This window comes from Heterocephalus glaber, unplaced genomic scaffold (genome assembly GCF_053883595.1).
Source record: "Heterocephalus glaber isolate CG9 unplaced genomic scaffold, H.glaber_assembly_v1.0 deba00001451, whole genome shotgun sequence".
Classification (NCBI taxonomy): domain Eukaryota; kingdom Metazoa; phylum Chordata; class Mammalia; order Rodentia; family Bathyergidae; genus Heterocephalus; species Heterocephalus glaber.
In genome coordinates, this window is record NW_028258301.1 from 1,094,284 (window position 1) to 1,103,688 (window position 9,405).

General features: G+C 41.7%; 1 protein-coding gene across 3 annotated transcripts in view; it reads right to left on the bottom strand.

Moving 5' to 3' along the window:
- Window positions 1–4,934, bottom strand: part of Zfyve9 (zinc finger FYVE-type containing 9) — a 172,902-nt gene extending 167,968 nt beyond the window's left edge. For 2 of the 3 annotated variants that reach the window (XM_004869244.4, XM_004869243.4), the window contains exon 1: window positions 4,779–4,934. The gene's annotated coding sequence lies outside the window, so the exon portion shown is untranslated. Of the gene's footprint in view, window positions 1–3,948; window positions 4,079–4,778 lie in introns of those variants that run through there. The other variant, XM_087214722.1, reaches the window with a different exon arrangement.
- Between the last annotated feature and the right edge of the window lie 4,471 nt (window positions 4,935–9,405).

Genomic DNA, 9,405 nt, shown 5'->3' on the forward strand with positions numbered 1-9,405 from the left:
ATACAGCTCTGTAATATAAAATCCCAAATGTAGCCTGGTGCATGCCAGTAATCCCAGTAATGAAAAGTACTAGGCCAACCTGGACCACTTAGTAACTTAATGAGACCCTGTATCAAAAAAAAAAAAAAGTAGCTGGGAGCTCAGCAGAAAGGCACTGGGTTTAATCCCCAGTCCCGAAAAACAAACAAACAAAAATAAATAAAAAGCCCAAATGCTTCAAGATTCCCAACAATGGGCATTAAGTTTTCCTTTTCTCTTGCCCAATATAAATTCAATGATTTTTTTTCTTCATTTTAATGTGTACCCACAGATATCTTCTCATCTTTATCTCATTTCACCACAGGTTTTCAGAGGTTTTAAGTATAAAACATTTCTTACTGTTTAATTTTTCCCATAATTCAACTCTGTAAATAGGCTAATTTTTTGTAAGTGGGCTATTTAAAATCATTTTTTGCTTGTTTGTTTGAGGCAGGGTCTTCCTGTGTAGCTCAGTCTGGCCAAACTTACTATGTAACCCAAGCTGGCCTCAAACTCACAGAGAACCTCCTGCCTCCGCTTCCCAAATGCTGAGACTACAGGCAAACACCACCAGGCCTGGCTTAACATAAAGTTAAAAGAAAACATTTTAAAGATTACTTAATTTGTAAAATAGGAAATATTTTATAAACAGTATTTTGAAATTATTTTATTAAATACAATTTACTATGCTAAAGGTCAGTATAAGGCATTATGCTAACTACATAATTAAACTAAAAACTGGCACCTTGGTACCTTAGTTTATCCTTAATTTAGCATTTTCTGATATTTCAAAATTGATCATGCTGATTTTATTTCTTAATAGTAAACTATATAAATGATCTTTTAAGCACTTCTAAAACTCAAATATACTTTCCACTTCTAGAATAATGTTTATTTACCAGGACCCCTGGGGACTGAACTATAGCTCTGATTTACATATTATGTCATTTAACCTTCACAATAATTTTTTTTTTTTTTGGTACCGGGGATAAAACTCGGGTCCTTGGGCTTCCAAGGCAGGCGGCAGAACCACTGAGCTAAATCCCTGGCCCTAAACAATCTCTTTTTTGGTTTGTTTTTTTGGTACCGGGGATTGAACTCAGGTCCTTGCGATTGGAAGGCAGGCATCAGAACCACTGAGCTAAATCCCCAGCCCCTCCTTCACAATAATTTTTAAGGTGGGTATTATCAGCTTCATCTTATGAAAGAATAAATTAGGCCATAAAGACAGCAAGAAACATGTCCAAGGTCATATAGGTTATAAGACTAGAATCCGTACATCACAGGTTATAAAATCTAGGAGTAATCCACACAATATAAGGAAAAGTCTGTTTTGAAAACTCTTTAGTTCTTCAATATGTTTAACAAATTGACTTTTTTTAAAAAATCAAGTATATGAACTATTTATAGTCACTGCAAGTATATATTTCCCAATGATCATTATATACTAACAATATTGCTTATATAAGGCAGAGATACACACAAGTATTAAAGATCAAGGTAAAACCGTGAGAATGAATAATGTACAACAAATGTACCCTATACCCAGAGAAACCAATTTATTAGCTAAAAATGAAAGGGAAAGGGGCCAGGGATTTAGCACAGTGGTTCTGCTGCCTGCCTCGCAACCACAATGTCCCAAGTTTGATCCCCAGTAACAAAAAAAAAAAAAAAAAGGGAAAATATATGTATTAAATTAGGATCAAAATTGTTTTCCACCAAAAATTTTAGAGACTTACTCTCTTAATAAAAAGTTAGTTACCAAATTTTAAGTCACACAAATTCCAAGGCCTGTTTCTTTTTCCCCCAAAAGGAAGAATAGAAATGAACATTTACTGAGTACCTTCTATGTGACACTGAGCTAATTACTTTTTATTACTTTTATCTCTTGGAACCTGTTCTACTTCCTGGGAGAGGTACTGTTACTCCAATAGCTCATAACAAACTCAGAATCTAAATGTCATATTGCTCTAAGAGGTGTAGTAAGGATTCCTGTTCACATCTGACTCCATACTCTGCATCACATCATGCAACTAATAATCATAAAACACACACACCAGTCCTCTAGCAACAAAATCACTCAGGTTAAAATCCAGGCAATTATCTTTTAATCAAGCTTTGTGCCTTGCAGCCTTGCAACCAACCAGTCTGTGGCCAGCACATAACAGGTGCCAGATGAAAGTTTAGTAAATGGAATGAACAGTGGTATCTTAGCAACAGAGAAGGACTGGGATCATCTCCTCTTCCTCTCTCTCTCCCCTTCTCTCTATTCCAATATAAAACAAGCACTTACCAGGGAATATATACAATTATTTCCTTAAAGAAAACACTGAATCTGAAAGTGGAAGAAGTGGGGAAAAAAAAGGAATAACCACATATAGCTGTTGCTTTGGTGGTGCTGAGGATCAAACCCAGGGCCTTGTGCATACCAGGCAACCACTTTACCACTGAGCCACCCACTCCTTACCAGTGTTCTTAGAGGGCAAGATACTGGATGACACACAGAAGCTCTAAGCAGAGATCTAGCCTGTTCCATTCAATTACAATTGCTTTGTAGCCCTACCTTGTAAAAGTTAATTAAACTTGTCCTGCTTCTATAATTAGCTAATTGCTAGCAGAAACCTTGGTCATTTTTGTATTTCCCAGAATACCTAAGATAGGATCTGACAAAGTTTGATAAAAAAACCTTTTACAGATTACAATACTTTTTTAGATATATTTATCCTAAAAGCTTTGTGAAGTAAGTATAATAACTATTTACATTTTACAGGCAATGACATTGATGTCCATTAAGTGCCAAGATAAGTGGCCAGGTATCCTTGTATATACCACAGCTACCGCAGCAGGCTCTCAGTAAATGTTTCTTGATTGAATCAACCCTCAAAATATTTTTCTTTTTAGCATTATAACACCATTATCTATTGCTATGAGAAATGACTGTACTGCCACTAAAGACTGACAGCTTTGCTAGAAAACACACTTTTATTCAACTAGGCAAGGTTAGTTAACTATTATCAATGATTCTCAAACTTTAATAGGACTAAGAATCAAGAGCCTGACAAAAATGTTTGGGCCACCATAATGCCTGGAATTTTCCTTCCAGGTGCTAGGAATCTGCATTTTTTTTAATCAGCACTCTCAACTGATTTTAATGGGGTAAGGAAATAAATTAGACCTAAGGAAATAAATTAGACCTTTAAAAACCGAAATCAGCTGGAGGTAATGGCACATACCTATAATCCCTGCTACCTGGGAGGCTGTGGCAGAAGGACCACAACTTTGAGGCCAGCCTGAGGAACTTTGCCACACTCTGTCCCAAAATTTAAAAATTGTTTAATTGTAACTCATGGATAAAAGGCTTGCCTGGCCTGCCAGAACTCTTGGATTCAATCCCTGAGTAGAAGATTAAATTAGGGGTCCTGTAGAACCCATATTATTCTATTTTAGTTGATGAATTCGGCTATGGTTCCAACATAATTTAGTAAAATATTCTTATAGGTTTTATCGAAAACACTGAATATAAAATAGATCAGCCAGATAATTTTGAACCTAATAGTGTACAGAGGAATAATGTTAAAAATCACCATCACTACAAGCCCATTATAAACTCTGAATGACCATCAAAACGTACTATCTGTGAGATTTTGAGTGATTTCTCTCCAGTTATTAAAAATTTATTGAGAGCTGACACATCAACTTTCTGTGCTTTCAGAATTTTCTACAAGGACTTTATGATTACAAAAGTTTTACAAGTACCTATAAATCCTACAACCTTTATATACATAATAGGAAAACAAGAATAACCTGTAGTTATAATTATCATAAGCCATAAGCACCCAAATATGTGACTTGTGGTATCAAACGGTAATCACTAACATTTTCCACATTAATTCTCAACAAATCATTTTACTTCTAAAATTTAGAATGTACCTCGTTCCAGGTACCTCCTATTAGGATAGTAGTATTTAAAATCCTCTTGCCATCCGTTCTCTGGATCGATTTCAGCGAAACATTTTTGTACAGAGGACTGAGGCTTTAAACTGTTTCCTTTCTCTCTTACTGGGGGTGGAGGAGAAAAAAGATCTTTGAAAAAGATATTTTTATAATTGTGAGTGTTTATCTACGAAACTCAGCGTCGCAAAGGTGGAATGGGGCTTTCTCCAAGGCACAGCACGCTTAGGAGAAAGATATAATAGAAGGAAAAAGGGATGAGCTACAAGCAGGTAATGAAATTTCACCTCAAATGAGACGCAAAAAGCTGTTCTCCAGCAAGTCAGACGCGTGAATAACTAAGTCTAGGAGCACCAGGGGCGCTGAGGGCCCCGCGCTCTCCGCACCCCAGTTTTACCCCGCCCCCCGGGACTCTGCGGGACTCGGTGTGGGGAGCGAGGAAGCCGAGGCTGTTCGCACTCAAGCGTCCTTCGACTCCCCGGGGAGGTCCACACAGGGCCTGAGGGTAGAAGCCGCGCTCGGCCCTGGCCGGGCAAACAAGAGCGCCCGCGTCCCCGCTGGCCCCCTCTCCACACGCCCGGCCGCGCGAGCACCGAGGCCCAGAGAGGGTTTCTCGGCTGCATGGGGCCTAGTCGCCCCCCACGGGCCTCCAGCCTCCCGGGGGACGCGGGAAGGAAGGCGGAGGCCCCGGAGCGCCGTGTGGAGGCGGCAGGAGGGCGCCTGGTTAGTCTGGTCAGAGCGCTGCCGCCAGGCCCCTACCAGCAGCGGGAGCAGGGGACGAGCCCGGGACGGCGTCGCGCCGCACTCACCCCGGACAGTGGCCGCCGCCGCTTCACCATGGCCGGGACGGTCGTCTCTGGCCGAAAGCCTCCTCCTCCCTCTCCTCCACTCCTGCGGAGGGCACCGCCGCGACGCCTCGCACTCCTCAAGAGGCAGCGCTCGCTGCGGCAGCGGCGGGTCCCGAGGCCCAGCGCCTGCTCGAGCCGCCGCAGCCACGCGGGTCCCGGGAAGCCGCAGAGCCGAGCCGGGAGGTGCAGGCTGCGGCGGGACGACCTTAGTGCTGCAGGCAGGGATCCTCGCCAGAGGCTCAGGCGTCGCGGTGGCAGCTCCAGCCGCCCGCGCCACTGGGCCACAGCGCCCCCTGGCCTCCACGTCCAGCTACGGCGCGGGGACTGCGGCGGCCGCGCCGGGCATGAGCGGCAGGGAACGCGAAGGAGCGCGGCCTGGGGGTGGCGGGGGCCCCCAGTGCGCCCTGCACCGCCCGCAGCCCGCGTCCCGCCCCAGACAACGCTTCCCGGGAGCCAGAAGTCCGCGATTCCCACCGACCCCAGGTGGTCCCCACTCTCTTCAGACCCCAGCACCTCTCCCTTCTCTCCAGAAGGTACGTGAACGTTGTAGTCACTCGAACTCGCACCTGAGAGAGGGATGTGAGGGAATCTCCTCGTTTCATCTCTCAAGGGGAGAGGGGGATCCCTTTTAATCCCTTCAGTGTTATCCGGACGAGTGACCCAAAACAAGCCACACACACACCCCCCCCCACACACACAAACACCACCACCCCCAAACAGAAAACAGATGCAGGAATTGCCTTTGATTTTAACTTTTTTGGATCTTCAGTCCATATCGTTATAGAAATTTCCTACAGGCACCAAACCCTTAACCCCTAACCTCCCCCAAAATAGGGGGGAAAATTTGCTGAGCAAGAAAAGAGAATAATAGTGAACGGGTTAAGGTAAGAAAAGAATCATCCTCTTCCTAACCCCTCCCTCACTCCTACCTCTACTGTCCTACCTCAGCACCCACCCCTGCATCCCTGCCACTCTCTAGGTAAGGCTCTGAAGGAAGGAAATCGTTATATGTGGATAGAGGGCTGTGGATCATTGTGTTTATAGATACCCATGTTTGATCCTGCTCAGCCTCTAGGGTGCAAAGGTCAGAGCCCAAAACAAAAGAAACAAAAGACTGTCAGAAGGGAAATAGAGAAATTCTCCAAATCCTCTGACTCTCAAATTTTCCAAACAGTATTTTTTTTTTCAGAGTAGTATATAGAATGAGCAGGGTCTTTGGTGGCAGATCCTGCTAATACAAATTCCAGTTCCAACATGTATAGCTTTATGACCCTGGAAAGTTATGTAACAATTTGAACTTCAGATTTCTCCTGCCTGCCTTGCCGGATGTGAAGATTGGAGATGGAGGGAGTTGCTTATAGAAAGTACTTAGTAAATGTTAGTTCCAATTTTTTTTTTTAATTGCAGAACACTCTAACTCTCGGTCTTTAAGATTATACTCATCTGTTTTTATTTTGGGGGGTGGGGTGTGTGTAAGTGCATTCCTATCAAAGGAGGATGCAACATTCGTCATCATTCCTGGTCTGGTAAAAATTTCCCTAATTTTCACTAATGGAGTTATATAACATCCCTCCACTGAAGAATAGAGCCTAATACACTGGAGCCTTTGATAGTCTGTTGCACAGCAGGTACCAACATAGAACCAGTATATTTCTCTATTAAAAGGCAATGTTACTCTTCCCTAGGTTATGACCTAATAATAATAAATTATGATGAGAAAATTACAAAAGGTCTCCAGGAAAAGTTCAAGTAATAACTGAGCAGCCAGATAGGGAAAACATAACCTAGAAGTTCTCTTCTCATCAATGAAAACTGTTTCTGTATGATCCTAAGTGTGCCTTTGCCACATACTTCTGAGTCACATTACAAAAAAAAAAAAAATCACTATCCCCTTTTTATAACAAGAGAAAAGAGCTCATTAGGAAACTGTGATTCATCCTCACAGCAATTCTATGAATTAGGTACTACACCACCACCATTTTACATGGCGAGTCCATCCAACCTAAGGAAAAGCTGGAAGCAGATCTTGAGTTTCCTTCAGTCCCTCATCTGATACCATAACAATCCTTCCAGCAAAATGGTGTAAGGTTAAGTTTCTGTTGCTAAAAAATTTCAGTCTAGAGAAATGAACCCTTTAATTTAGATCAGTTTGGCAACCTAACATTAGCACTGTGCTTTCCAAGCCTAGATCACTACTACCGCAGAAAATCTGCATTTGTTTATGAATAATCATGCTACCCAGGGTGTAGCTACTACATGAAGATGATTCATTTGTTCCCAGGACCAGTTTCCTCTTGCTTCACAATTTCTCCCTTCTATTCAAATCCTGTTGCTGATTGAGACTGCCTTTATCATCATCACCAACTCCCTAATCATAGTAGTTTACCTAAAATTGTTTTGTCTGCTACAATTTCATCCCATTATTTTGGCTCTCCCTACCCAATTTGCTCTCTGCTTCTGAAACGTTTCCGATCTGCTTTCCTTTCTACTGCTATAAATCTTTTTCATTTTAATCTACCTTGGCCTACTGTCACTTGATTTACTTACCCACTCTTGATTTTGCATGATTTTCACTACTATCCAGTACCTCTAAAATATTTCTTTATTCTCATCCTGATACACCTCCCCAAATTCATTTTTATACCATATACATCCTTTGGATGTGTTCCTAGAACAAGTCTCAGCCCTGCTACTAGTGGAAAGCCATGAGTCTAAGTATGTTTTCTTCTGGTGAGTTAAAAGTCACCCCTGGCAAAATTTTCTTTACTTTTTAAATTTGTTCTTTAAAATCTTGACCAAGTCAGGTGTAGTGGCACACGTTGATAGTCCTACCTACTCTGGAAGCAATGTAGAGAACCTCTCATCTCAAAATAAAATTTGGCCCAAAAAGATATCCATTTCCTGGCTTAGTGTATAGCACCATCATCTACCTAGAGTCAAATCCCAAACTCTGAGAGTCATCTTTAACTCTTATGTCTTACCCCTGGACAAGTGGTCACAAAGCCTGATAAATTCCACTTTCTTGCTTTTTAAATTTCTCTCCTCCAACTCTAATTGCTCTATTTGGTTGGGTCTAGGGTGTATGCCAAATAAATTATGAGTATAATGAAAGGAAAGAAGGGAAGGAAGAGGAATGAATGATTATTCTATTTGTGTACAAGAGTACTGTATAAAAGTTTGTTTAAAGGGATGCACAAAAGCTCTTCTGTGATCTTACTAACTGTGCTTCCCAGTTTATAACTACTCATCACTTAAGTGTCAATATCTGTTTACTTGTATGTCTCCCCTGGCAAATTGTGATACTGTGGGCCAGATTCAGTGTTTGATTCATTTTTGTGTTCCTAGAACCGGTCTCAGCCCTGGTACTGTTAATGGAATGGAATGGAAGAGAAAATGTGATTAAAATGTCAGTCCTGCTAATGGTCAATTACTTTTCCCAAAAATGTACTCATAGAGTTCCTCAAGCAGTTTATTGTGTATCTTATCACCACCACCACCTGTCTTTTGGGGCAAATAAGGTCTTCAGTATGGTTTCCCAGCTGGGCGTGGTGGCACACACCTATAATCCCAGCACTTAGCCTGGGTACATAATGAGTTCAAGGCCAGCCTGAACTATATAGCTAGACCCTGTCTCAAAAAGCCAAAAACAAAAAAAAAATTTCCCAAATAGGTTCTTGCTATTGAAGCAGAGACAATCTTTCAAAAATTATTTAATTCTTATTCTGCAACCAAGAGCTTGACTCTGCAGTTCTGATTTTTCTTCCTAACAAGAAATTCACAAGATTTTAGTCCCAAGACTTCCATCCATGGTACTCTCTGCCTCCAACACTTACCAGACTAAAAATCATGGTATGGGTGGTGGGGGAAAAGGGGATGCAATAGATGTGCAAGGTAAACATTGATATACAGATTAAGTCCAAGCTCCAAAGAGTGGGTGCTCACTACCAGACTCCTTACTCAGAAGAAATTTCTGTGATATCAAGCTCCCCAGCATCCCCTACCACCTCATCCATCTGTTCTCATGAACCACCTCCAAATTATTATTTTTACAATGTTGATATTTTGTGTGAACTGAGCCTCATACATTTAGCTAGGCTGCACGCCACCTGCTCAGTGACTTAACCTTCAAGACCTACCAAAATTAAGAATCCTCTTCAGCAGATGTACCCCCAGAACTGAGCCCAGCCTGCTGCTGCTGACGACACACTCTCACATTCTCTGGCATCACCAAGCACTGCCCAGAGTCAAACCTAGAATTCATATTCTGTTACCAAACAAAGCAGCCCTAAAACAGGCCAGAAGTTAGTAAAGCACCCAAACTTAAAATGGAACTTGGGGATATTTAGGAACTTGTTAGATCACCTTAGTCATTTGAAAAAAAAAATGAACCAATTCCGTTCTAGGAATCAAACATAAAGAAGTAGTCAAATGTGGGCCAGGGATTTAGCTCAGTGGTTCCGATGCCTGCCTTGTAAGTGCAAGGTCCTGAGTTTGATCCTCAGTACCCTAAAAAAAAAAGTAGTCAAATGTGTGGACAAAGATATGTAATGTTTTGAATTTTTTTTTCTTTCCTTTCATTCTTTTTTGC